A 27,774-nucleotide genomic window follows, 5' to 3' on the forward strand; every position below is an offset into this window, starting at 1 on the left:
TTTATGGTCTACAAGAAATAAGTGGAATTGCCTACAAAGCAACAAGATTGATGTTCATATAGTTAGGCCTTGCAAGAGAGATGTTTACAAATAAGAGAGCTGGGCGATCACCAACTGTATGAAGTTTAAAAAGAACAAGTGCCGGATTCTGTACCTGGAATGGGGCAACCCTGGATACAGGTATAGACTGGGGGATCAGAAACTGGGGAGCAGCCCTGCAAGAAGGGATCAGGGGGTTTGGTCGACAGAAGGTTTATTATGAGTCAGTAGTGTGCCCTGGCAACCAAGAGGGCCAAGTGTATCCTGGGGTGATTCAAGCATGGCATTGCTAGCTGGTCGAGGGAACGGATTGTCCTGCTCTGCTCTGCACTGGTGAGGTCTCACCTCAAGTACTGTGTGCAGTTTTGGGTGCCAAAATATAAGAAGGACATAAAACTATTGGAGAGTATCCAAAGGAGGGCTACAAAGATGGTGTAGAGTCTAGAACCAGCAAAAAAAGACCACTCCTGAAGTTTATTTATATTAAAAACAATAATAAAAAATCCTTTGCTTAAAATATTTTAGTTTAAAATATTTGCAATAGGTACTTGCAGAGAAATCATATTTTATTTCAGCATCTGCAGATTTAATAGTGATAAAAATGCAAAAGCTCTTGAAAGTTAGATTTACATTCATCTCTTCCTGATTTTTCTGTTCATTTAACAATTCCTTTATTAGTAATTTGTTGCAGTATTGTAAAGAATATGCATATCAATTTTCATTGAGTTGAAAATATTTCTGTAGCATACCGAACACTGTACAATATTTCATATTGCAATATGTCACTGACTTCAACAAGGAAAACAGCACTGACATTTTCATAACTGAACAACTTTAGTAACTGTAGCTGAGACGTGTAAGGCTGGGAAGAGGGAAACAAGGGATTTTTTTTCTTTTTTCAGTTGTACTTTTCAAGACCTGCAGTTAGATTCAGCCATGACTACCACATTTTTTAAATGAAGAATACGACGACTATGGACAGTTATCAGCCTATCGGTTTTTAGACATCTGTGTTCTAGAGACGTACACAAAAGAGAGGGACTGTATCAGGAGTATTCTCTATTATTTGTCAGCTAAACCTAGTATTATTCTGGCACACCCTAAAGGTAAGATATATAATTAACTGCTGAGCTGTACCTTATGTGCTTTAATTTTTAAACAGGAAAACCCTCCTGATATTTTAAACAGAGGGCATAACCACTTCCCATCTAAATCTCAATAAGGTCTTCAATTAGCACCTTATTTCTGAAAAATGACCATTAAACATTAGGCTTGCTACTACTATTTAAATTATTACTCTGGCAGAATATTAGCAAATATTGAACAAGAGAATTGTTTGATCTTTATTTAAAACATAGGAGTACGTGTTTATCGAAAAATGTTGTTGATTTTTTTCTTTTATTATTACTGTTTTTATTTTTACTTTTTAGATTGAAACTGTTAATGTCTTCTATATTTTAGGGTTCCTTTTTAGTGCAAGCAGGTCTTAAGCCAGCATCACTCAGTTTGATAACAATCCATTCCACACTAGTTGAATCACATACCTGAAAATTTACCATTTTGCATTGTAGTTTATCCCATATTAATTCTGGACAAATGTAGAATCCCTTATTTGTAAAGCATGAGACTTTCTGTACAATTCAGCTTTACAGTGATATTTATCAAGCAACAACTTCTAAGTCAGCACGTGGCTCATTCACCCTGTTGGGTTTTGTGATAAAGCCCATCTGCATACCTACAAAGGAGCTCAGAAAGAAACTGGCAGGAGAGGGAACCCAAATAATACCCTGCCAGGCTGATCCCAGGCTCCTCACAGGGGCCACTGCCTAGGCTTAGTGGAGCGCAAGGGTCTACAGTGGCACATGGGAACCCAAATCAAGGACTCAAGAGGAACAGCCACAGCTCCTGGGGCTGTCCCATCAGCCCTGTTGTCTGGGTGTGGAACCAACAGCCGTGAGTCATCAGCAGCTGCTCTCGAGCTCACCTTTTACTCTATGGGGGGTTGTTGCCTAGATATGTAGGACATGTTATAGAACGCAGGGGAAAAGTGGTTTTGGGATTGCACTGGACTTAACTATGGGATTTCTAGGGGAGGAAGAACAAGAGTGGAAAAAAGAGGCATAAATATATATATATATATAAACATAGACAATCCAAAAAATATAAAAATAATTATATACACAATCCAACTATATATATACATTGTGTAGTGTGTATATATATTATTTATGTGCATATATCTCATATGTATGTATGTATATTATATATATATTACATATATGTACACACACTAGGGGACTTCCATGCTGTCCAGCCAGAGAGGGGAGCAGGATGAGGCCTTTGGTGCTGTCCACATTTGAGTTGCTCTGTATGTCTGTGATCTGCCAGCTGTGACTATATGTGGTATATACTTGTGCTCTGTGCACATGCTTGCTGGGAACGTATCTTCAGTTTTGCTACTGGTTGGACCTGGGGACATAGAGTGGCAGCAGCCTTGCCTCCCATGGGCTGTTGGATCCAGTGAGATATATTTTCCTCCAACAGAGCCTTCAGATAGTATTTGGCACATACAGTTAATGTAGTCTTCTACTCCATTGCTTTCTTGCATCTGTGTTAAGAGCTAGAATCAGGATAGCATTTAAACTCAGATTTAATCTAACGTACATATGAAGCCTGTTGCATTGAACCGCTCTTCTATTTGAAAAATGGACGTAACATCAGCATTTGGTGGGGAGGTGTGGGGAAGGAGAGAATCTTTTCTGTCTGCATTATGTTAGAAGATGGGTTAAGCAGACATTGCTTTCATGCCTAAACTATTTAAAATACCTAAACTAGTCTGTTAAGGACTAGGGTACCTCTTATACACTGCAGTAGATAACAGAGATTTAACTTTCATTCTGAATAAACAAGCACACAGCTTTAGCCACAAAGTAATTAAATGTACTTTTGCTAATCCTCTGAACAGATTGACCCTCTTTTGCATAGTGACTGTAAGCTCCTATTTTCACATTATCCAGCCTATAGAGTAGTGAACAATCTCTGAGTTTGAGGAAAAAAAAACCAAACACACATTACTCCTTTTCTCCTCTAGAATAAGTTTCATCCAAACAAATATCTAAGTAACATGACTTTTTAAGTACTCATCATTTTAAAAGTTAAACACTTTAGTAGCAACTACCCTGCTAGCTGATGAACCTAGTGGAACAAGACACGGCAAAGAATGTCATCACAGTTGGCAAATCATCAAGGAAGAGTGTAACAGATTTCTACCACAGTTACATATCTGGAAACTGGCTCAAATAAGTGCTTAAAATGCCAGTTATTAACAAACAAATTTTATCACAGTGCTAATTAGTGAGAAAGTAAACCTGGAAGAGTGGTATTTCTTGTCATATAGAAATGCATAGATTTTGAATTTAGTTTTAAATGTTTATACATAGAATACTCAAATTTAAGCACTTTCTGCATAGAATTATCTTCAGAGATACAGTGGAACATGCTGTCTAAGTTATTTTCAAACATCCTTTCATGGTGGCTCTGCTCAAGAGTTAGGTATTGCTTAACTTTTTACAAAAATATTGTAAATCCATTCCCACAAAGCAGATATTTAGACAAATGTTTTGGTGTACATGTTAGTGGTAGACTTCAAAAATGAGTATTTAGAGAGCAGATTTCAATTCCAACTGCTCAGTCTTCAGCTTAAAACAAAATAAATAAATAAATAAATACAATTGGAGAATACTAATTTACAGAGTCCCACATAGAAATCTACTTTCTCACAGCATTCCACATTAGCTTGCACCAACAATTGGCAGAGCTAATTGATAGCTATCATTTAAAAATAAAATTGATCATTGATCCAACAGATCTTTAGAAGGTTATCATTAATTTCTGAGATTTTTTTCCATAAAACTCTATACAAAAGCATACAAATGAATGAGGTTGTTTATATGTATGATCATGTTTCTATTGATTGTAGCTGGCTGCTTCTTTAGGGCTGGAAGAATTGCTTGTTATCAAAATAAGGAAGGCACCAAGCATGGCAATGCGGAGAGGAGAAATGTGAGAATCATATCTAGTTTAATCCCCCAAAATTTAACAACTACAATATTCCACCCAATCAATTTTCCATTATTTTCTCTCTTCCCATTCTTTACCAAAGAAGGTCAATATATGTGGACAAGGACAAACTATTATGAAATAAGTAGTCAACAAATACATATTAGAAATGATGTGATGTTACGTACACTTATATACAGTGCAGAAATATAATCAAGGCTGCACACTCACTCTGGCTCATCTTTTAGAACAGACCATTCTTGTATGATATTTTAGAGAAATCCACTTTTTGCAATTAGTCCTAATGTATCCCAGCATACATGGTATTTTGGAGGAAGCTGCAATAGGCTTTTCATTTTCTCATATTTTGTAAACCACAAAGCCTATGGTAACAACAGGCTTTAGAATTAATTAGTCAAAAGCTCTCTTCCATTTATTGACTGTGGAGATAAAAATCGCTCAGGAGCAATACTGACGCTATATCTGGATACATACAACTTGAACATTCCCAGAAAGAAGAACGCTGCACCAAGAAAGCATTCCTAGTTGTACACCTTTTCCAGAGTATGTGACTGAAAAACTCACACAGCACTACAGCAGTAGTACACTACTACTTTAAGCATGTAACTTGGTCCGTATGATTTGAAGAGTCACTGGTATATGGAGTGCTGAATAATATCTATTACAGATCAATGACTACATGCAGATTTTGCTGCCATTCCCCATTGATGGGGCCATAATACCTCTGCATGCGTCCAGTTATTGAGGGTCTGTAAAGAACACCTGTGCCACAGTTAACAGAATAAGGTGAAAAAAGAACAGACATAGATACTGTCGCATGGTAGTGATGGAGATTGTGGCTTGGATGAACCAGTTTTCACCCTACCTTTTTGTGCACTCTGTACACAAATATACTACATTCAGAGAACCAGCCAAAAATCAAGTGGAACACCACTAAGACTATGTAATTAAACAGGAGTCCATTTACATAGCTTTTCTATTAAATGGCTGTCCGTTTTATGAGCTGTGTGACGGGAGACACAACAGAGCTCTTAAAGCATAACAAGTATTGACTACATGATCAGAGAACAATAATGCAGAAAACAGCTGAGACGGTGCATATTGAAGAAATTCACTGTTCAAGGGGGGAAAGAAAAAAAAAGCTGAGGTACAGTGATACAGAGCTACAGCAATACTGTCTTTGAAATTCCTGCCTCCTAATTGCGGTAATTCAGGAACTGCACCCTGTTAGTGCTGTGGCATATTCTGACATGCCAAGACACTATTAAAACACTTAAACACGTTTGAAGGCATCAGTATCTTCTTTCACTGCACCTTAGGCTAAATACAGTTAAATACCAATTGAACATCTCAAGAAGCATTTAGTGCCCCAAGGCTTGGACCACTGTCATTCTGAATGTGGCATTATCATGTACTGCAAAGACAGTGCATGCCATCTCTAAAGCAGTCCTATTGAATAAAGTCAAACACAAATCCACTGCTTGAGACACACCAAACTGCACCGAAGTAATTAATATATTAATTGCTTGCAGCTTGAAATAATTTCATTCTGAAATGCTTTTCAATGCTTAAGAAATAAAATATTTCAGAGTACAGAAAGGCTCACATGTACAACGACTGAATGATTAATATTGTGAGGAGGTATGACAGAAGGATATACAGTAATGAATTCTGAATCTTTTTATTCTTTTGCTATGCAAGGAAAAAGGAACATAGAATGAAAGCGAGAAATTTAAATAGTTTACGTGAACAGTAGTATCCCTTACATAATGCCTTATTATCCCTTACACAGTTCCTAAGACCAGCAAGACTCACTGCTGTAGCATGTCAAAGGTCCAATTACTTAACTGTTTTCAAGGTATTCCATAGTGGGATTTTCAAAGCAAATACGAAATGCTACATAGTCCTTTACCAGTAAAACAAATTTAAATAAATAAATACGTAAGACAACAGAAATAAGTAACTGATTCTTTAACATTTGTAAAAAGTTCATGTTAGATGAATGAGAGTGAACTATCCAGAAGACAAGGCAGCTGAGGGAGTAAACAGCACTTTGTCATGTACCTAAAAGGCTATAGTAAAGCAAGTGGAACAATCTGTTTTGCATGTCCACAGTAGAAACAACCAAAAGTAATGTCTTGATTGCAACAATGACAAACCAGGTTAGAAATCAGAAAACAACTCTGAGGATAAATGTAGTGATGGAAGATTATAGAGTCTCTACCACCGGGAGAGTTTTAAGAATGGCTAGACAAACATCTCCCAAGGGTAGCATAAACTTAGCTAATCCTACCTTGGGAAAGGAAGGATGCACTAAATGACCTCTAAAAGTTCCCTTCAGCTCTGCAATTCTGCTAATGTGATTACTAACATTTATGCACTTTGGCCTCAGCCCAGTCCTTAACTGTTCCTGTATTAAGATTCTTGACTTATTTGGTAATAAATCAGCCTTAGAAGTTCAGCTTCTGTTAAGCTAAAAGTCCATTTTCACATGACATCCTCCTTAAAATTTTAAATTAATAGAATTACAAACCGAAAACAAAACTGTCTTACCATTTTAGGTATGAGTTAATCAAATGAATACAGAAACAAAAAACTAGTAATGTGAAAAAAAAAGGCACTCTCAAGTCCCAACATGATAACCTAATAATTTATAATACCTTCTTGCCTAAATCCCAACACACCAATTCCATTTTAACATTTAATCAGAAAATTAAGGACTGAATTCTGCCTCCACCTGTAGTGGTGCAAACCAAATATCATGCCACTGAAGCCTATTAAAACGGAAACTGGTGTAAAGGGAACTGCTGTAAAGCGGAACATTTCAAGATTGTTTACTTGTTGCATGAAATTTTCGTTTTGTTTATCTGCCTTTGTTTTAGGGACGAACAGTCCAATGGGTGAAAGCAGGCATAAGATTTAGATGGTTTTTGTTTAACTAAACAGACTATACTAGAATTTGTAGGTATTTAACATGACTCTGACATGTACCCAAAGAAATATTACCCAAGCCACAAAAATACTGGCTTAGATTCCAGTTATTTCTATCACAATTGCTTCCAGCGGGTTAACATACAATGTTCTTTAGCTGTTCCTCTAATAGAATGACTCCAGAAAAAAATTCTGACCTAAGTTAACGATTGTACCAGCTCTGTAGTACTGCATCTGTGACCTTCAATGAACCACCAATATTTCAAAATTGACTTAAAAGATGATTTTTCACATAACAGACACTACACCTGTCACATTTTTTTCTGTTCTTCCTTTTAAAATAAATAAAAAACAACAAAAAACAAAGTTTGTTCTCTTACAGACCCAAGTGATATTAATCAGTTGGTTGTCAGTGTAGAACCATAATATAGGTTGTATACAATATTATGTTTTAGTGAAATCTAATTCAAAAGACTTAATTCTAGACAAATACTAATATTAAACTTTGATTACATTATAATATAAAAGGACGCACACCAGAAGCATATAGCTTTCTCTCATTGAAGTTCTTTTTATCATATAGTTGAGACTGTTATTTCATTTTGTTTCAAAAGACCAATAGCATATGTAAAACAAGAACTAAGAAGTACCAGCTTCCATGTACTAAATACACCACTATGAACTTAAATTCCCTAGATTTTAATTTTCTTTACTTAAATGAAATTGTTACAAACCTCGTACTCCCATTAAATCCTTTGATGGCCTGATTTACTTCTATCAGTGAAATGGCAACATATCTTTCAGAAAAAAACAGGACTTAGCATGGCTTCCTGAAGTAACACAGACATTAAGATGTAGGACACATTTAAGCTGTCTAATTGTTCTGCCAATCTGATGCTGAAGTATTAATCTGTCACTGTGTCAAATTACATACCTTTATTTTTTTCAGTAAAATGTGTCAGTGCTTAACAAACTCTGAGATGAAGCAATTCATGGAGCAATTAGAATGTCAGCTCTCCTAAAGGCGACTTGAGAAAAGTCTGAATCAGCACTCAGAAGTCAACATAATTTCCTTGACACTCATGGCAAAGTGATGGGACTGCAGGAGCTCCAAAGGAACTGAGTAGCTAGCAGCCATTACTAGCTCATCTCAGCTGTATACTGTGCCACCCCTTTATTTTATTTCTTGTTATTAAGTATTTCATACTTCACCATACATTCATACCCCACACACATGGCTGCATAACTGTTTATCATAACCAACTGGGCCAAAAAAAGGCAAAACTGAGTCACTTGTGACTATGGACAAGAACTCAAAATAAGGTTCTTGTTGAATGTTGCTGTGTTTAAGAATTGTCTTTAAGGGATAACAGTGTTTTCTCTCTTTTATATCATTCAGTTTTCTTTTTCTTACCAAGTTCTTCTGCCACAAGGTACTAACTTTAACTTTTTATCTTGAGACAGAATAAAACGTTATATAATAATATATATTAAATATTAGTAATTCTTTCAGGAAAAATGGAATGAACCCTGTTCTCCAGAGGTTTTCTGTGTGAGCTGTACATTCTGTTATGTTGTAGAACCTTACGGTTAAACTTAAACAGTAACTGTAAAATGTGCTGAAGATCTTTTAGTTTATATTACATTATTTTCAAGTGGGGGGAAGAGGGACAAAGAAGATGGAATTTAAGAAAGTTCTCCATGCTCTGCATGCAAGCACTCCTGTAAATAATGTAGAGGTCAACATGGAGCAGAAACAAACATCTTAACTACTTGTCTTTTTAGTAACTGTCACGAAGAAGTTGTGTTGTAAAATGAAAAACAGTAGTCACAGGAAGCTCCATTTAGGCTTTTATGTCACAGCAAAGAAACCTTATTCCACACAATGGAAAAAAAATACTCACTTATCTGTTTATGCCATACATGTTTCTCTCACAAATACACAAATAAATCTGTAATTTTACACACTTAATAATCCTAGGAAGAGCTGGGACAAAACCTACTTCAATTGAATTGGAAAGTACAAGAATGCATTTTCAATACAAACAGATCTGTATGATGCATGGTCTACATGAATGCTAAAAATAGTAATTAAAACAATTCAACAGCATTGCATTAATGTACATTTTTCTGTTTGTCTAAAGTATCCTCCTGAAGAAATTGATTAGATTTTATAATATGTACTGCTCATCTTCATTAATCATGAAGCACAACATGAATATAAAGTCATGCAACTCAGATGTAAATGCTAATATTTTCACCTGTAACATAAAAATGAAATATTTTACTGATTAACTAGTTACCGAGTCATTGCTTTTATTCCATTTCAGTGGCCTGGGCCAGTGTCATTCTGTTCTTATTTTATAAAAATATAACACTTTTAACACTTATTTTATAACCCTCAATTTATTCCTAAGAATGGGTAGAATCTATTCTTAATTAATGTCCACCTAAGTAAAACAACATATATATGTATATATAAATATATATATATATATGTTACTGATTCTTTCTCATTGAGATGATACAGGGGAGAGGGAGTGATTTTCTTTTTTTTTTTTTTAATATAGCAAGCACATGGAAAATATCTTCACACTTCAAAAAATTGAGAGACAAATAGAGAAAGATAATGGATCTCCCAGTGTGATTTATATCCTGCTCAAAGGGATTTTTTTTATTGATTTTTTCAGCTGTATGTGCAGATTACAGCTAGTGAATTAATTACAAACATCAGCTTAGAATGGTTACGTACTTATGACAGATTCATCTGGGTTATAGTCCATTAGTAATTAAGCACAGCACTAATTCACCTTGTGCATGCACAGTAGCTAGACTGTAATCGTACACATGCATCATAAGGACATTATACAAAAAGATTAGAGAAAAGTATCACTTTATTTCACTATAGAATGTTTTATATCAAGTATTATCAAGTTTTACTTGCAAAAGTAGTTCTAAGGCTGTCAGAAATAGCAATTTCAACTTTTTTTGTGGGAGTGGGAATTTAGTGTAGCCTGTAGCATGTATCATAGGTTTCTGACCCCTGGCTTTGACCCTGAGTAGTCTGCAGAGTTTAATTCACTCATCAGTTATAGGAGGTAAGGTAAAATTCTTAAATTATAAGTGGAACTGCGTCTTGATAAACTGTGGTATCCAAGTCAACATATTAGGCAAGAGCTATCTCTTATTCCTGAGATGAAGATGCTGGGTTTTTGGTTGTTCCACCAGCTAATAGGTAAGATTTTCTTAAGACTTCCTAAGCCACTTAATTGTATGGACAGTTGAGCGCATCCCTTTACATGTCTCTTGAGATATTTCTCTAAAATGTGAGATATTTCCTAGCCTAGTAAAGAAAGAATCTCAAGTGTCAGAAGTGACTGGAAGCACTTTTTAGTGAATCCATTCTCTTGGTTTAAGATGATTTAATATTGCAATTTTTCTCTTGCATTTTGCAGCACAATATTAAAATTGCTCAGTAAGTTTTCACTTGGCTTGGTTGCTAAAGTATATGCCTTTACCCCTAAAATCAAGTGATTTTAAGTTTCAGAAGATAATTTCTTATTCCTCAATTTGTTATATCTCTACATTTCTTATGAGGTTCAGTTCATATATTTTGGACTACCACTTCATAGCTTTTTCAAGAATGAATCAGATAATCTCCAGCTTGATATTCACTCATTTGAATATCAATAGGTTTCTTTCATGAGTTTATGCATTTAGTCAGACACCATTAAAACTGACAAAAGATTTGAAACTGGACAATGCTGAGCTTGTTCCACTTGCAATGCTTGAGCAAATTCTTGACAATAGTTAGAAAAAATAAATTCTGATTATATCTGCTAGGTAGCATAAAACCCAATCAAGCAAAATACATTATATTAACAAGGAAGTTAAACGCCTGCTTTTAAGAGTACATATGCTGAAAAAAACAGATTAGTCTATTATATGTATTGATTACAGTATCTGAAAATAAAGTGGTCCTCTTGATTATCCCTACTGTAAATCCATAGACTCTCTCATTTCTGCTGAGCTACTCAATATCAGCTGTAGTGGTCAAAATCATTTAGTAACTGCTGGAGTATTCTGAGAATCTGAACAAAACATGGAAATCTAGTGGTTAAGGGGTCAAATACAGGAGATGGGCAGAACACAAAATTTAGAAGATGTAAACAAATTTACCAGACTGAATAAGACTGGTATGCACAATATACACAATCTGCAGATCTTATTTGACTTGATGGACAATTACTGCAAATGAGAAAGGAGTAAACTGTATTTTGGTGATTGTTTCAGACAAGTTTTTAGTAAATTAATTAACTGACTTTTATGAAGCTGCCTCCTATTGCCCCCACAATGACAAGAAGTACAAAAGCATTTCTGCTGTATCATGGCTAGATCACACAGTACATATGCTGTGCAGACATCTTCTTTCCAGGTCATTCAGAACATAGTTTCCCCAAATGAAAATATTCAGGAAAAAAAAAAAATAAAAAATCACTGCACGGTATTTTTGTCTCTGGCTCCTTTCCAAGATCATAAGAGAGATGCCAGTTGGGATTGTAGTTCTTGTGAATGTAAAGCATTGCACTATTGCTTTTTTTTCATGTAATAGATTAAATATCAGGTGATACAAATGACTTTTACTTAGGTCAACTTTGAAGTTGCAACCTGATGCAAAAAATTGTGTGTCCAAATATCGATCACTTGAGCCACCATAATTGTCAGAGGGTGGGATTATTCCAGGTAAATTATTAAAAGGAATGTAATCCTAAATCCTAGCAGAAACTGGGCATAACACTACTACTGTACTATATACAGGAGTGAGCAGCATAGAGCTGATGACCATATGTCATGTCCCTTTGTAAACAAAGCACCTCTGAATTTTATCCAGTAAATTAGGCCTAGACTAAACATAGTAAATAAACTCAAAGGCCACAGCAGTGGATACCTGTGATTAGTTTATGAAACTTACACTTCAAGTTAGTTAATTCAATTGGACTGATGGCCTGTATCTATATTGCCACACACAGATTTATTTTTTTTTTAAATCACAGACGAGTAGCTGTCAAGTTAAAAAGGATCTGTTTACTTTTGAGAGATACTGATAGAAAGGAATTGTAATAATTAATGTTCCCTCAAAACTTTTGACAAAAAAAAATATTTATCAACATTAAAATTAACGTTGATTTTACTCCTCTTTGTGTGAATATATTTTGAGAATCCTAATTTTTATTAGACTGTTTATGTATACTCTCAAATCCCTTTCCCATCAGATATGTGAAAACTCACTGAATACGTGGCAGTGTAATAAACAGCTAAACAAACTCACAGTGCATGCTGTACCCCACCATAGATATGAACTACAAATGCATGTGTCTTGAGTGTTGTTAAACTTATTTTGTGCATCTGCAACAGTATTTTATGAGGTTTTCTTTGTTTCTGTTTGCTGTACTTGCTTTGTGATGCTTTTAGTCATTGACAGTAGAGGAGGTACAGAAAGAGGTCAAAATTGACAGCAAAACTGAATCAGGACTTCTCATGCCAATGAAATAATGAAAAACAGCACTGTTCTTACAGCAACAATAATGAATATAAATAGACAAAAGGCTACTGGGAGAAAGAGCATAAGGCATCCATTTCAAGAAAAAGTCTTTTCCTGCCATCACAGATAGCAATGTGAACTGGCTAAATTAGGATGCCCTTTAAACAATTTTCATGCTTCAAGAAATGTCTTTGAAAGACAGGTCTTCCTTATTTTCCTTTAAAGGATCAGACTTAATAGGCTGAATTTTATTCATATTTTCTATACCTTTATTTCTCATGCCAATCATTCCCAGATAAAATGAAAAAATCTGTTATCTCATCTTTGACAACGTTCAATACTAACTATGAATGTTCTCTTCCCACCCTCCCCACCTCCCCAGAATTTTATTGTCTCAAGCACTCAAGCACACATATCCCTATCTCTTTACAGATAACATTAGAAGAGTGTAAGTACTGGCCAAATAATTGTCAAAGGATAATAAAGATTTGCACAACTCTTCTATCTGTTTCAAAACTAAATCCCTAAGTAAAATAAGTATAAATCCCTACGTATAAATCTGCATCAAAGTCATTTACTGGAATAGCTGTGTATATCTGATTTGCTTCTTATGTAAAAGGCTGGACAATTCATCCAAAGAAAGATTAAAGAAACAAATTTCTTTGCTTTTATGACTGGTACCACATTCTAAAACTAAAAGTTTAAAAGTCATTGGAGAGATACCATACCAATTATATTTCAAAACTTTATATGATTTTTGTCTGTCACTAAGTGATTCCATGGATTTAATATATTTTACACATTTGTTCAAAAGTAAGTAGAGAAGTATCTTTCTTCTGGTCAAAACAGTTTGAAAATAACTATATCTTCTTCTGGAATAACAAAATAGCAATCTGTTACAATACTTAGGAACCTTATAATACTTTAAGAATAATTCTCGTTAATTTATAATATATCTATTCATACAGAGGTTTTAATCTGAATTAGTATTTAAAGAAATACCTTATATTTCAAATTTCAATAGGTAAAAGTGAAGAAAAAGGAAGAAGGAGAAGGATAGGAATAAAATGTCCTTGTTAACGTTGCAAAAAAAAAGCATGTATTATTTAACTTCTCAGTTGTTAGTTTCTCATTTATTATACTTCAGCGTATGATTTTTTTTTTCTAGCTGCAGGCATCTTTGAATCTGCAAAACAATGCTTATGTAGTTTTCTACAATAATTGGCATTTTGAAAACTCCCTTCAGAATTCTAAAATTATTTTAAGACCTAACCTACAGAGCTTAATTCTCTGGCCTAACTGGCCAGAGAAGTAAGCAATGGCTCTAACTATACATGTTACATGTATACATGTTTTAGGTTGGAAATTAGGAGACATTTCTTCTCAGAAGGAGCAGTCAGGCATTGGAATGGGTTGCCCAGGGAAGTGGTGGCATCACCGTCCCAGGGTGTGTTCAGGGAAGGGTTGGACCTGGTGTTTAGGGACGTGATTTAGTGGTGACATTGGTGGTAGGGGGATGATCTTGAAAGATGATATTGAAGGTCTTTTCTGACCTTAATGGTTCCGTGATTCTATGATTGTATGTCTGGGAAAATTTCTTAGGGGTTCAGGTCTACCTAATCTTTCAGGAAAAAGTAATAGAAACCTAACACACATCTTTCATGAGATGCCCTACACCATCTGCACACAACATTTGGAAGACTAGTCAATACAACTTCATTTAAATTTCCAAAAAGCACAAAAAATTTGCATATCCAGAGACCAACCTCATCATACTACCAAGACATACTTTGAATTTGATATTTCTCCCATCAATAAAAATTCAAAGTAAGCAAATAATGCTAATGGCATGCCACAAATCTGTGTTGTGTATGATCTAGATCCGTTCCAACAACAGCCACTGACAATTTCAGTTGAACAAGAAGGCAAGATTAGGTCCCCTGAGATTTGTGTTTTTCATCTTAACTATTGTAAAGGAGATTAAAATGTATGCAACTCTAAACTTCTTTGTTAAGGCATTAACACCAACAACCTACCTAAATCACAGATAATTTCTACGTCCAAAACGATAATAGAACTTCCCCACACAGGTACATTAAAGATGGTATCAGGAGTTACTATATTTGACTGTATCTGTGCCACTAACTTTACAAGGTCAGTGATGATGAAATACCAGGATACAAAATATAAGATTAAAAAGTGCTAGTTTCTAGTTTGCTGTATATGTACTATATAATGTATATTCAGTTCAAGAGTGTAAAGCTGCTCAGTCAAGACTTAGGTGTGTGTTTTTCTGACTGATGAACTTTAGGTCAAGTGGAACTCTTAAGAGGAAATGGAAGATTGTTCCCTTCTTAAATGCAACTAAACTTGATGAACTGAAAGAAGTTTCTGCATCTCACAGGGGAACACATGTCCCTGCCCCCAAAATTCTAGATTTACAGGTGATACAGAGAAAGAGACTTTTGTAGACACTTCAATGAGACTTTAGAGTTTATACCATATAGGAGAGGCCACAAATTGCTTGAATAGATAGTCTGTAAGGAAAAGGTATTAAAGAGGAGTGGGAAGATGCGCTTTCAGACCTTTATATTTCTGTCTCAGCAGTCCTTGTTTTCACTATTAAAAAAGAAAAAAGAAAAAAGTTTTCGGTTTATTACTTGATGGTCTAATAAGTTATGGCTTCAGAAATTATGATGTTTTTAGCATCTCTTGGTGCGTTATTTACACTGCAAGACTGAATCAAGCAGTCCATTGAACAAAAATTTAAATAAATGAGCATTAGGAAATCAACAGGTACTAATTTATGAAGATACCACACACACACACACACACACACACAAAGAAGAAAAAGAAGAAATTAAGCTACCTCCGGAGCCACATCAACCTAGGGGCTAAACCCCTAAAAGCTCACTAGCCAGAAACTTAGTCTGATAATGCAAAATAAATTCTGGCTTTATTCAAAAAATTGAGTTTTGCAATTGCAGTGATTTATCTGTTGATGGTAATACAAGGTTTAAACTGTTAATACGAGGTTCAAACTGATGATTATAATAGAAATTCATCCTAATCCCTTCATCAGGGAGTAACATTGCAATTAACTCAGTATATAATCTGTAGGCAAATTCAATTTGTAAGAAAACAAATGCCTCCTATATCATTCCCGTTTTACGAATACTATGTTCCATCCTATTAAGAATACAAATTGCAAGGTATATATACCTACTTGCTGGTGGAACAGGATTGACAGAATACAGAAAAATATTGAATCTTATATGAGATTACACACGAAAAAAGAAGAAAACTAAAGCTTACTGGATAGAAAAACATCTTCATATAATTGAGACTAATTTCCAGCAACTTTCTTCTCTTTTATGAAATTGAAATACAAACAACATTCTTAATTGTGTACTGCACATAATGTTCTACTTTGACTTTTCTCCTGTTCCACTAGGATGCTGTCAGGTGGTTTTTTTGTTTTGTTTTGCTTTGTTTTTTTAAGGATAGCAAGAGAAATTTAAAAAGAAAATGAAAGAGGCATAGAGGCATTGTAAAGCTTATGCTTATAAAGTTTGCTTACCTATCCAAAAAATTAAAAAAAAATAAAAAAAATTAAAAAAATAAAATAAAAAGGAGTGAGAGAGAGAGAAAGAAAGGAATCATTAAAGAAAAGTTTAGAGGAAATCAACTTTTACCTAATAGGAGATAAGCAATTATAATGCAATTTATGTTGTGTTTTGAATAGGTGTCCCAGACAGTAAACCTGACTATTACTCCAAATACCAAATAGTATAATTACCTTCTTCACACTTCATATTCTGTTGTTCATCAAATGAAATGCTAAACAAGCTAACTCCAGGTAGTTCTGCAAATCTAGATTAAAATAAATGTATTATCAATAACTACAGGTCAGCTTATTTCATGAAAATCTATCAGGTACCCAACACATCAAAGCACTTACACAGCCATTCTTTCCTACTCTTTGTTTTTAATTATAAGGTTCGTCTCCACAGGAAACAATTCTAAAGAGAATTGAAACAATTTATTTTAAAGGCTGTGAACATCAGAAGGATTCTGCCTAATACATTCTGATATGCAAAATATCTTAACACCTCACATCTTGTAACAGACACATACACAACCCTTTTCCAGGTAGATACTAATTTGAAAACACAGCCCTTCACACTAACTTCCCAAATGGATTGCTTACTATTAGTAAGCACGATCTCAATTTAAAAAAAAGAAAACAATCTTTCATTGACCAAATACAATTTGACTGTTAAAAGTTATAATTTTCTAATGCCTAACTAAAAGACATATTTTGAATTTCCCATATGATAAATACTGAGAAATAAATGAGGTTGCAAGTAGAACTTTTTTTTTCCCCATACACAGAGAAGAACTTGTGTGAAAATTCTTAGATATGGAGAAAACAATTTCAAACAAAAGCAAACATGTCTGTGTTAAGTCACAGTGACAGTACTAGAAATATTTAACTTGTTCCGAAAGTACATGCTTTCTGAGTTCTTCTCTGCATACTGAATTTAAACTCAACCTTTCATTTTCATATTTTTAAAGCTGTATCAGCATATTTCAGGGAACAAAAATGTTTATGGGTTTGCATTATTAATATTTTTTGTACTATTTGCCATGACATTCAGCACCGATCCTCTGCAAGACCTTTGATTTTATCACCCCATATTTGAAACAAATCAAAACCCTGTCATGAAAATATTCTGGTTTACAACTAGCCAGTAAGGACTACTAAAATGGAAGTTTCACATACAAAACACGTGGTGGCTTAGCTTAATCTTGGTACAGATTTTTTTTTAATGCAACTGATAGCTCAAGTCATCATGTCTGTGTTTTAACTTGGTTATCTTACACATAACTCCACACTCTCCCAAGTACCCAAATAGTGTGATGCGAGTGTTAAATTTTCTTATAGAAGAGATCAAGAGTATATTCCGACTCTCCAGCTGAATGTTAGGCATTCTTCTGCAAGGGGAGGAAGGGACTTGTGATCAGAATCGCACCAGGAAAAATTGTATGCTCTGGGCTTGAATCCCCTTAGGCTAAATATAGTACCTGCAACTTTCAATAGCTGTGCTTGAATGAAACTGTCTGTGGTTTCTACCATGATTTTAAGATATGTGCTCAGTTCATGAGTTTTATGAGCACTCAGAACTTAACAGCTCTTTTCTGCCTGGTTTCTGGATGTTACCGGAGCATGGATTTCTAGATGAAATCATTTTGTAATTTGGAATCTTAACTTACGTTCATAGGTAAGTTTGTGATTCAAAACACAATCACAAACAAGGTAGCTTCTAAAAGATTAGCTTTCTGAACCTCTTTCGTAGGCACATGTGCCTAAATCCCAATTTCAGAGACAAAATAGTGCTGTTGGTCTCTCCCATTTGCCTGCGTGAACCAGTCATTAAAGTTTTGTCTGGCACTAAAATGGACAAAACAGTGCTAAGTTTTTTAGTTTGAAAATGGCAAGGTCTAGAGCTGCTCGCTCACACAAAGGTTGGAAGGGACCTTAAAGATCATCTAGTTCCAGCCCCCCTGCCATAGGCAGCGATGCCACACACTAGATCAGGTTGCTCAGGGTCTGACCCAACTTGGCCTTGAATGCCTTCAGGGATGGGGAATCTACAGCTTCTCTGGACAACCTGTTCCAGTGCCTTACCACCCTCTGAATGAAGAATTTCTTCCTAACATTTCATTTAAATCTCCCCTCTTTTACTTTAAAACCATTCCTCCTTGCCCTATCACTACTTGCCTGTGTAAAAAGTTGTTCTCCATCTGTTTTATAAAGCTCCCTAAAGTACTAAAAGGCTGCAATGAGGTATCTCTCGAGCCTTTTCTTCTCCAGGCTGAACATACACAGTTCTCTCAGCCTTTCTTCATAGCAGATGTACTCCAACCCCTTGATCATCTTCGTGGCCCTCCTCTGGACCCGCTCTAACAGATCCACATCCTTCTTGTGCTGGGAGCCCCAGACCTGGATGCAGTACTCCAGGTGGGGCCTCACAAGGGCAGAGTAGACATTTTGAACTTCATTAGGTTCACATGGGTTCACTTTTCAAGCTTGTCCAGCTTGTCCATAATACTGGTAATTAAACTCTAAAGCAAACACTAAATTTTGAGCTGCAATAATTATGAACATTTTCTCTAGGGTTCAATATCAGTTACTTATTTCGATTAATTGAAGGTATGACACCTTCAATAACATTTCAAAAAAAGAGATGGTTAAATTCAGCTGAGTTTATTAATAAAGCTTTTGCCCCTCAAAAGACTAAAACTTAGCTTATTACCACCTTGTTCTGCACAGGTTAATAGCAAGTCCATAGCCATCATCTCCCCTTGCAAAATATTCAATATCCTGCAATAAAGTCTTTTAAACTAAATATAAAATGACAACTGATTAGAGATCTGTCAGCCTGAACAGGAATACTTGACACATAGTTTCTAGCTCAATTTCAAGTCCGTTATTTTCCATAATTGCACAAATGAAACCCGTGTATATTTTTCTAAGATGTTACTGCTATGAGCAAATAAGGGCTGTCATTCACTTATTAACATGATCTAAAAGTAATACAGTGAATGCTCACCATTTGATTGGCCAACTTATTCCTTCGTGAACCAATACCATATGTTTTTCTAGACATTTTGAATTCCTCAGAGGGATCTGCATTAGTCACACTGGCTCATGAAAAGCAATCCTTCTCTGTGCCAGTCTCTACTTCTGTCAGCTTACTCTAGTCTCCTAACATTAACCAGCATCTCACTAACCAGCATGACTAAACATGAGTTACAAGAGTACTGGAAGTAGTCTGACTAAGCTGATATTCATTTAATATTTCCCATCAGATGGCTAGACAAATTACATTGAGAGTTTAATGATTTTAAACCTTCAGAGAGAAGGGTTTGTCAGAGAGAGAAGTTAATGTTAACAGTTAGGCCGCACACGTAGGCATCCAGGACTACCACTAATTAATTTACTTGCAGGCATTGCAATGTCAGTACTTATTCGATTAAAAAATATAAATAAATAAATACTTAGACTCAGCTTCTCTGGCCAGAAAGTACCATTATGATCTTCCAGACAGTTCCCTAAATGAGTAAATTGAGGATTTCCCACCTCCCAGATGCAAGGTTAAAGTGTGTCTTCTAGAAAGCAATATATTTTAGACTCCAAACAATGTTAAGTTTTTTATAACTTCTAGTAAATTGTTATTTTAATTATTTTACTCTTCCTTCCCTTACTCTTACAAGCTCTTTGGAGGCATTTGCTTCATTTTTCCTTGTATACTGGGAACAGCATGAGTCATACCACACACACACATGTTCTAGGTATGCTTGGAAATGTAACTCCTGCCATTATAAACAGATTCTTACCACGTCTGTAATATGCATTTACCCATTACTTACCCAACAAATATCCTCTATTGCATTTTAAGACGCATCTTTGTTCCGCTTTAATTACAAAACTGAAAAATCTATCTTACCATATAGAGTATACATACTGCAGTATCCTTCCCGTTTCCTATGTACTAAGTATTCGTCCTGATTTTTTTATGCCTTTGTTGTCTCTGAGCTGAATCATGTTACCAGAAGTGTTTGTTTCACAGACAGTAGAATTTAATTGTACATCTCAAATATTTTTCTCTATGTTAGTGCAAAACACAAAACAAACAAATAAACAAAAAACCAACCAAACAACCAAAATACGAAAGAAATAGGAAAGGCTGTTTGATCACTGCTTAGCCTGAAAGCCATATTGCTCTGTTACTATACTCATATCATTATGGACTTACTGCAGATGTTTGTTTAGAAAAGGCATGCTATGTAAACACTTCAGTCTATGTACAAATTGATTCATAAGTACTTCATTAAAAAACAACAGAATCTAAGTTTTTAAAAATTATTATTTCCAATTTTCTTAAGACTTTTCTATACTAAGTAACACACTAATCTTTGCCAGTGAATATTAATACATGTTTGATTACTTTCAATTTCTCTGAGTAAAACATAACTTGCTGAGAGCAAATAAACACAGATGAACATGCAGTTTCCCAGCAAATAACAAAAACAGTCAGTGAGGCAAAAGCCATTAGAAGTTTTCAATCCATAACTAGCAATTAAGAACTCTTCTTCTCATTTAAATAGATGTTCTCCAGAAAGGATGCTAGACATTGTAGTCTCACATTGATTCTTCCCATGGATAAAACAATTCCCCCACCACACACACATTCCTGCTGTATTATGCCATATGAAACAATCTGTATTTCAGTCATAATGTTTTAGCAACACATTACATTGTACAAATGCAAAAAAAAAAACTTTCAAACAATATTGTAGTCACAATAGTGTATCAGATTCTGTGATTCTGTAAAACAATGCAGAGTATTATCAACTGACAGATCCTCAGTCTAACACCCTGATTTGTATTTCTATTCTGAATCAAATGACAAACAAACATTTGTGCCATAACCACATATTAACTGTCTGTCTTGCCCCTCTACCAACACACACACTTCCTAGAACTAATTTCTGTGTTTGTTTCTAACTTTTCTCTATGTTGGCAAATTTTTTGCTTGAGCTGGCACTAGTCAATCAATACATTTCCACTTCAGCTGTTCAAGCAGCAGCTAGCAGGGCAGCCACAACAAACACAGTTCTGGCAGCTTCTAATGTGTGTCCCTGCCTGTTTTTCAGATGCTATTTACACAGTGTTTACATGTAGACCACGTAGCTTTTATAAAGCTCAGAGCTTGGATTTTAAATGGAAAGCTTATTAAGCACAGGAGCCTCTCAAATTAAATCATAATAAGTAGCTACTTAAAATGCTTTGGAAGACTGAATCCACAGTAATATATTTTTATACACAGATAGTGTTTGCCTAAAAATAAATAAATAAATAAATAAATAATGAAATACCAAATGCAATCGGTGAGATGTACTGGACACAAGAGCATTACTGCTGCACCATTTGCCTACAGTAGAAAAAACAAGCCTTTCTTGTCTTAATTTAATTTTGCATAGGAAATGTTGAGCACACAAATAAAACAAAAACACAAATGAATATAATTTCCTTAACTAAATCTCCAATAATATATATAGAGAAAAAATTTAATAGGTTTCTACTGTTAATTTTTATTCCTTGCCCAGTAATTCCAGGTAAACCAATCTGGACTGTTTCTAAAACCAGATAGCTTTTCTTTCTGTTCCCCAACTTCTTCCATCCCCCAAACTTCAAGGACTTGCTCAGAGTTTGAGTGTGCAGAACCAATGCTTTAACATTTTTCTATTTCCTCTTCAGTTTACTCACCTTCCAATGTCTGTAGCAATAACATAAGCTCTAGGAAAACCCAGACTTACTCTTTACATTTACATTGTGACTGTCTCTCCACTCTCTTTTCTAGTCCAGCATTGCACAGAGAGTATTCATTTAAAATAGACATAAATATACATCCTACAAAGGTATGACCCTGCAATGGCCCCCTGAATCTAATAAACCTTTTGTATCAATGCCATTCTGTTCAGAGCAGAACACTGCTAACAGAATTACCATTTCACTGTGCTCTTAGGGGATAAGGTTCACACATGCAAGCAAAAAAAAATATCTTACAGAATGAGTTTGGGAAGTTTGGTTTAAGCAGCAAATTACTTCACTGAGAATTGAAATGTTCTTGGAATATGTACCCCTGAAAGGGCATATGAGAAGGATGAATACAGAAGTTAAAATGTTGATCCCTGAAGATAAATGCGACGTTTTAAATTTTTAAAAAGATTTTTTGTTGTTGTTTATAGTTTTAATTGCACTTTGAGCAGTTTTGCATTAGTAATGGATGATATTTTTGCAACATTAATAATTTCTAATAGATAGCAGTTACATTGCAAAAATACGTCCGTAATATTGTGGTTATTAATTGCAGACTAAAATGAGTTTCATGCAAGAGACAGCAGTCCTAACTTCTTTACTAAATTATGTTTTTCTGTATATCCTAGTAAGTAAAATAATATCAAACATATTGGGATTTACATATACAATCTGTTAACCTTAAATGACTTCAAACGCTTGACTAGTTAAACATTCAAGAGATCATGGTGAGGTCTACGTAAATGTAATATATATTGCCAAGAGAATATAAAATTATATTAATATTATGCTCTTTTTTTTTTGGCAAGACCTCCACTTCAAAACTCAAAGTCTTTTCCCTGTATAATTGACAGCAATGTCTATGAACACAGTTTAGGAAAACTTTTTATGCTGCTCTGGAGATGGTGGTTCAGAAGCCAGCAGATAATTAAATGCATGGGATGGATGTTACTGAGTGGTTAATGAATGTAAAATTTCCTTTAACACTTCAAATTTAAAGTCACTTTAGTTCTTATAAGTCTTGCAGGAGTACAATTGGCTTAACTTTTTCTCCAATACAGCTACTTCATTCTATTACTTCCATTTCTATTTTCAATCTGGATTTTCATACAGTTTAGAATTATGCATGACAAAAGGAATTAGTGATACCAGATAGCCAACACCAAAACACTTGGTGAAAACTGAGTGTTTTGTTGTTGTTGTTTTGTTTCTGTTGTTTTGTTTTTAGCTTTCAGCCGTAGCAGTATGTGTAAGTATTTGATGACCTAACGGAATGATCTGTTAATGCCAGGACACCAATTGTCAGTAAAATTAATCTGAACAATTCTGACACTATACTGCTAGGATGATATACAAATAAGTCACCTCATTATGAACTATAACTAGCTTTTAGGTCTGTTGTACGCTAATTTCCTACATGTCATTTAATTAACAGAAAACACATTCTACTGTTAAGAAAAACAAACAAGAAATAACAAAGGTCCATTATAATTTCATATTCTCTGTTTTGCTGACTTGAATCCATACTTGGTACTCCATAATTATGCATATGCAAATTATTTATGTTACAGTATATATATTTATGTAAGTACAAAGGGATAAAAAAACAAAAACAAACAAACAAAAAAAACAACTACCATACTTCTTTCAGAAAGTCAAAAAACAAAACAGAACAAAACAAAACAAGAACTTTCAATGGAATCCACAGAAGGAGACAACAAAATTATAGAAAGGACAAATTTTAGTTTAAAACAGTAAACAAAGTTAAATGTGCAACCCTGACATTTCTTTGTTTTGTCATCTTTCCTAGGTAATTCCAGTCTTTCTCCCTTGTATGCAGTCCCTTCTTTCTGGCTTTCAGTGTATTAGTTGCACTAGAAAAGTATTTTTGGAATCCTTTCTATAGAATTTTCTGGCCTTCAAGGAATTCCTTCAAGGAATCTCTGTTGAGCGTCCCCATAACAAGCAGCAACAAACTCAGGAAACTTACAAATAGCAGAGACAATATTCATTATATAAAGCTTTCAGAGAGAACATCTTTCTCCCTCAACCGATCAGTGTACATGTACACCGTGTTAGTATGCAAGAACCATTTCCATTTCTTTAGGTCTTTAAGACTGCAATCCGTATTTTGGATTGTAAATCTAAATAATACAGGAAATTTTCCTATTGAATTTAATGAGTTTTCAGAAGAAAGAATATTAACTGTCCCAATATTTATCCAACAGATAAATTTTAATATTTAACCAACAAACCCAAGAAAAATAAACCCTGAAAATCAATTCTATCATTTCACAGGAAAAAAAATATCTTAGACATAACCACAATTCCTACCCAGGTTCTACATATAATTGTTTTCAAGGTGTTATCTTCTATTTTCTGAAAGTTGGAAAGTGATTATCTGCCTGCTCTACCTTGGTTCCCCAAGATCATTTTACACTATATTTACATACTAGATTTAACTGAATTGCTCCCAAACACTCTTTTTTCCAAAGTCAGTCTTCCTTGCATTATCAGCTGAACTTGCACATTTTTCAGACCTGCTGATTTCAACTTCATGTTGTCTCCTAAATTATTTACAGATTAGTCTATCCTGTAGTTTTTCTTTTCTCCCTTGATAATAAATCTTCTAGCATTCAGTTACCTTCTTCTCATGGCCAAAGCTTCTCCCGATTCTTCTGAAACATTGAATTCTAAACAGCATAAAATCTGGTCAAATTGATCAGACAGACATTGACCACATCACCCTCTCACACTATCTCTGCTTCCTGTTAGGCTGTGTAACAGGGTACAACTGTAGGAACACTTTCAGCCTTTCATTCACTAACTGCAAACCTACTTTGCCTTTAATCATTTACCCGATCTGCTGTTCCCTATTGGACAAACTCACCTTTCTCCAAGACATTTGAAGTCCTTTTTAACAATTAATTAATGATCTTGTCCATCCGTTTTCCCTCATATATATCATATATCATATGTAAATAAAGTCTATCCTGAATTGGCACCAATCCCATCATCTGCTTTACCTACTGCACTCAGAAACACAGAAATAAAACTAAATAAGCCAATGATTTGCACTGCTTGTGTATTTATTATTATAAGTTATTATAAATTGTGTTCTGTCTTCACCATAAGCAGTGTCTCAGCAGTTGCCACTTCTACCCAGGTAATGTCTTGTCTCTATCAAGAGTCTAGATTGGTAAAGAACACAACCTTCTCCAGAGACTTCTTTCAAGGTTTTCATTTTCCCCACATTCTTTCCCATCTTCAAAAAATAACAATTAAAATGAGATGTTGAGGAAAATTATGTTTTGCAACATTTCAGTTACCTTTATCTGAGAAGAGTTCAGCATGCCCCTAAGCAAGTTCATCTCTTAATACTAAACATCGGGAATACCAGCACTCAGAATTTTACATTTTCTTATGTATCCAACACAGTTAACTTGACCTTCTTGATTACATTTAAAAAATACTTAAAAAAAAAAAAAAATCTCTCAAAAAAAAAGTAGCAGGGATTTTGAGTTTTGTTCATTTTTGTTTAACTCTCCTAGCATGGTTTTGCTTTATAAGGAGTTGGAATTGTTTTCCTTTGGCTTTGAGCATTAAGAATGCTAAAAAGAAAATGTTTCTTATTTAGGAGGTAGAGAGGGAAAACAGGTGCAAGAACCACAGGTATGTCTCAAGAGGGAGCTTTTCCAGTGGTACAACAAAGTATTAATTGAAGGGAAAAATACAAGCAACCAACAAAACAAAACACAAGAACAACAACAAAAAATCAAGCCTAGGGATAACTGCATCTCATACCTGCACTTTTAAGTCAGATGATACCATGAGGCAACTAGCCTTGCTCCCTTCACTCCCAAGTGCATGGGCAGCGTGCATAAAAACATGACAGACTTACGCAATGCTGTGAATGCTATTGCATCTTAAGGAATAGATATAAGCCATTATCTGTGCTTCATTAAGATGTCTACATGCAGGATATCCCTATCCAACCTTCCTATGCAAATGCTGAGCTTTTCTGGATATCAGTATCAATCAAGCAAAGGAGAAAGGAAAACTGCACACACCTTCATAGTTCTTCATATTACCTTAATTCCTGAAGCTTATCCCCGATTTTCATTTATTTTTATTTTTTTTATTTTTTATTTTTCCTGGGATAGGAATAGCAGGGAAAAAAGCAGGGAATTAAGAAATCTTGAAGAGTTATCTTTCTTCCTATTAGAATGCTATCAGCATTATGTGAGGCAATATGAACTAATATATATGCAGAAAATTAGAATATAAATGATTAAGTAGTTGTAAGACTCTTCAGTGGTACATCTCTAAACTGAAATGTAATGCAGTTATACGCTCTGAGCTCAAATAGTCAGATAAGAGCATACACACCCTTTAAACAACTGGCAATGAGACTCTAGTGGGGATGTCACCATGGCACTTTGCTGGTCAGACAGATCAGACTTATTTGTTACATCTTCCTTAACTCTGGAGGAGAATCATGGCATGAATTCAAATGAGCTTTAGATTTACTTCAGAAAATCTACTTCACTGGCATATTTAATATTATTTTTCTATCATATTAGTTTTCAAGAAGGACTTAAGTCTGTTCCAGATCACACCACCTATTGCTCTGTTGAACTGGCACTTGGTTACTTTTGCTTTAACTTAGGGGGATAAGCAATTTTAAAAACAATAATCTGAGACAAACTGCAAGTGAAACCTGTCTCCCAGATACTTAAAACAGATGATGGGAGGACGTGAGTATGTAGAGTTCACAGACCAGTAATGGAGTCCTAATGCCATAATCACGTCACAATTAGAAGAAAAAAAAAAAAAAGAAGATACAGAAAAAGAGGTTAGTCTGGAGATAAATTCACTTAAACTCTGTGCCAGAGCTTTGTGTGCTGCCTTACTAATCAAGATATTTATTTTCCTTGATAACAATAAAAGAACAAAATGTGAAAAATGCTGACGCAATCAAAGGTACACATGATGTGCCAACACTCGGCCACTAGAAGATAAAGACTGCTATGCAGACCTTCAAATGTTAAATGGAAAGATCACTGCCACACATAAATGCAGGTTCTTTTGAATTTTGATCAGTCTGGAAAATCCCACTAATTCTTCATTCCCTCCAACACATTGAAAAACACCTTATAATCTGTATTTGCAAAAGCTTTACTGTGCATTTAGCATCTCTGCCTTAAATGACAAATCTTGAGAAGAATGAACCAAACTTTATCAACAGCGGTTGTCTGCACAAACTTGGCAGTATACATGATATGTTATGTATGATGCCTTCCTTAAAACAAGCTGTTGAACTAGAATCTCATCTATACAGTACAATGCCTTTTGAAACATTTTCTTGCTGCATCTTCCAAAGGAGAGTGTTTGGAAATGCTCATGTGTAACATGGCAAAATTTCAGTAGAGTATAGCACGAGGGGGAGACAAAACCAAAGATGTATATTATGGAAATATATAGGACTGAACAAACATTTTCATACTCCTATGCATCACAGCTTAAATATTGATTTCTTTTACGTCCATTAAGAAAAACAACAACAACAAAAAAACGTATTCCTCAAAATGCTGCTGGTATATACCATTAGACTAAATATCAGATTATTATTTTGTCACACCTGTGTTCTATTTTAAATCTTGTTTTAGGTTTTATTCATATGAATTTTGCTCTCCTTTTTCTAGTCTTCATAGTTGATGTTCTAGTAATATTTGTAAGTCAGATCAAGGATCCGAGCCAAAATTCCTACAAATAAATTTGGAATACGTTCATA

General features: G+C 34.8%; 1 protein-coding gene and 1 long non-coding RNA gene across 3 annotated transcripts in view; one reads left to right on the forward strand and one right to left on the reverse strand.

The window, feature by feature from the left end:
• Positions 1 to 26,832, forward strand: part of LOC310898364 — a 27,843-nt gene extending 1,011 nt beyond the window's left edge. The window contains exon 2 of the long non-coding RNA XR_014583237.1: positions 1 to 26,832. This is a non-coding gene — a long non-coding RNA (uncharacterized lncRNA).
• Positions 1 to 27,774, reverse strand: part of PCDH7 (protocadherin 7) — a 280,035-nt gene that overhangs the window by 5,288 nt on the left and 246,973 nt on the right. The window lies entirely within an intron of this gene.

This window comes from Anser anser (genome assembly GCF_964211835.1).
Source record: "Anser anser genome assembly, chromosome: 4".
Lineage (NCBI taxonomy): Eukaryota > Metazoa > Chordata > Aves > Anseriformes > Anatidae > Anser > Anser anser.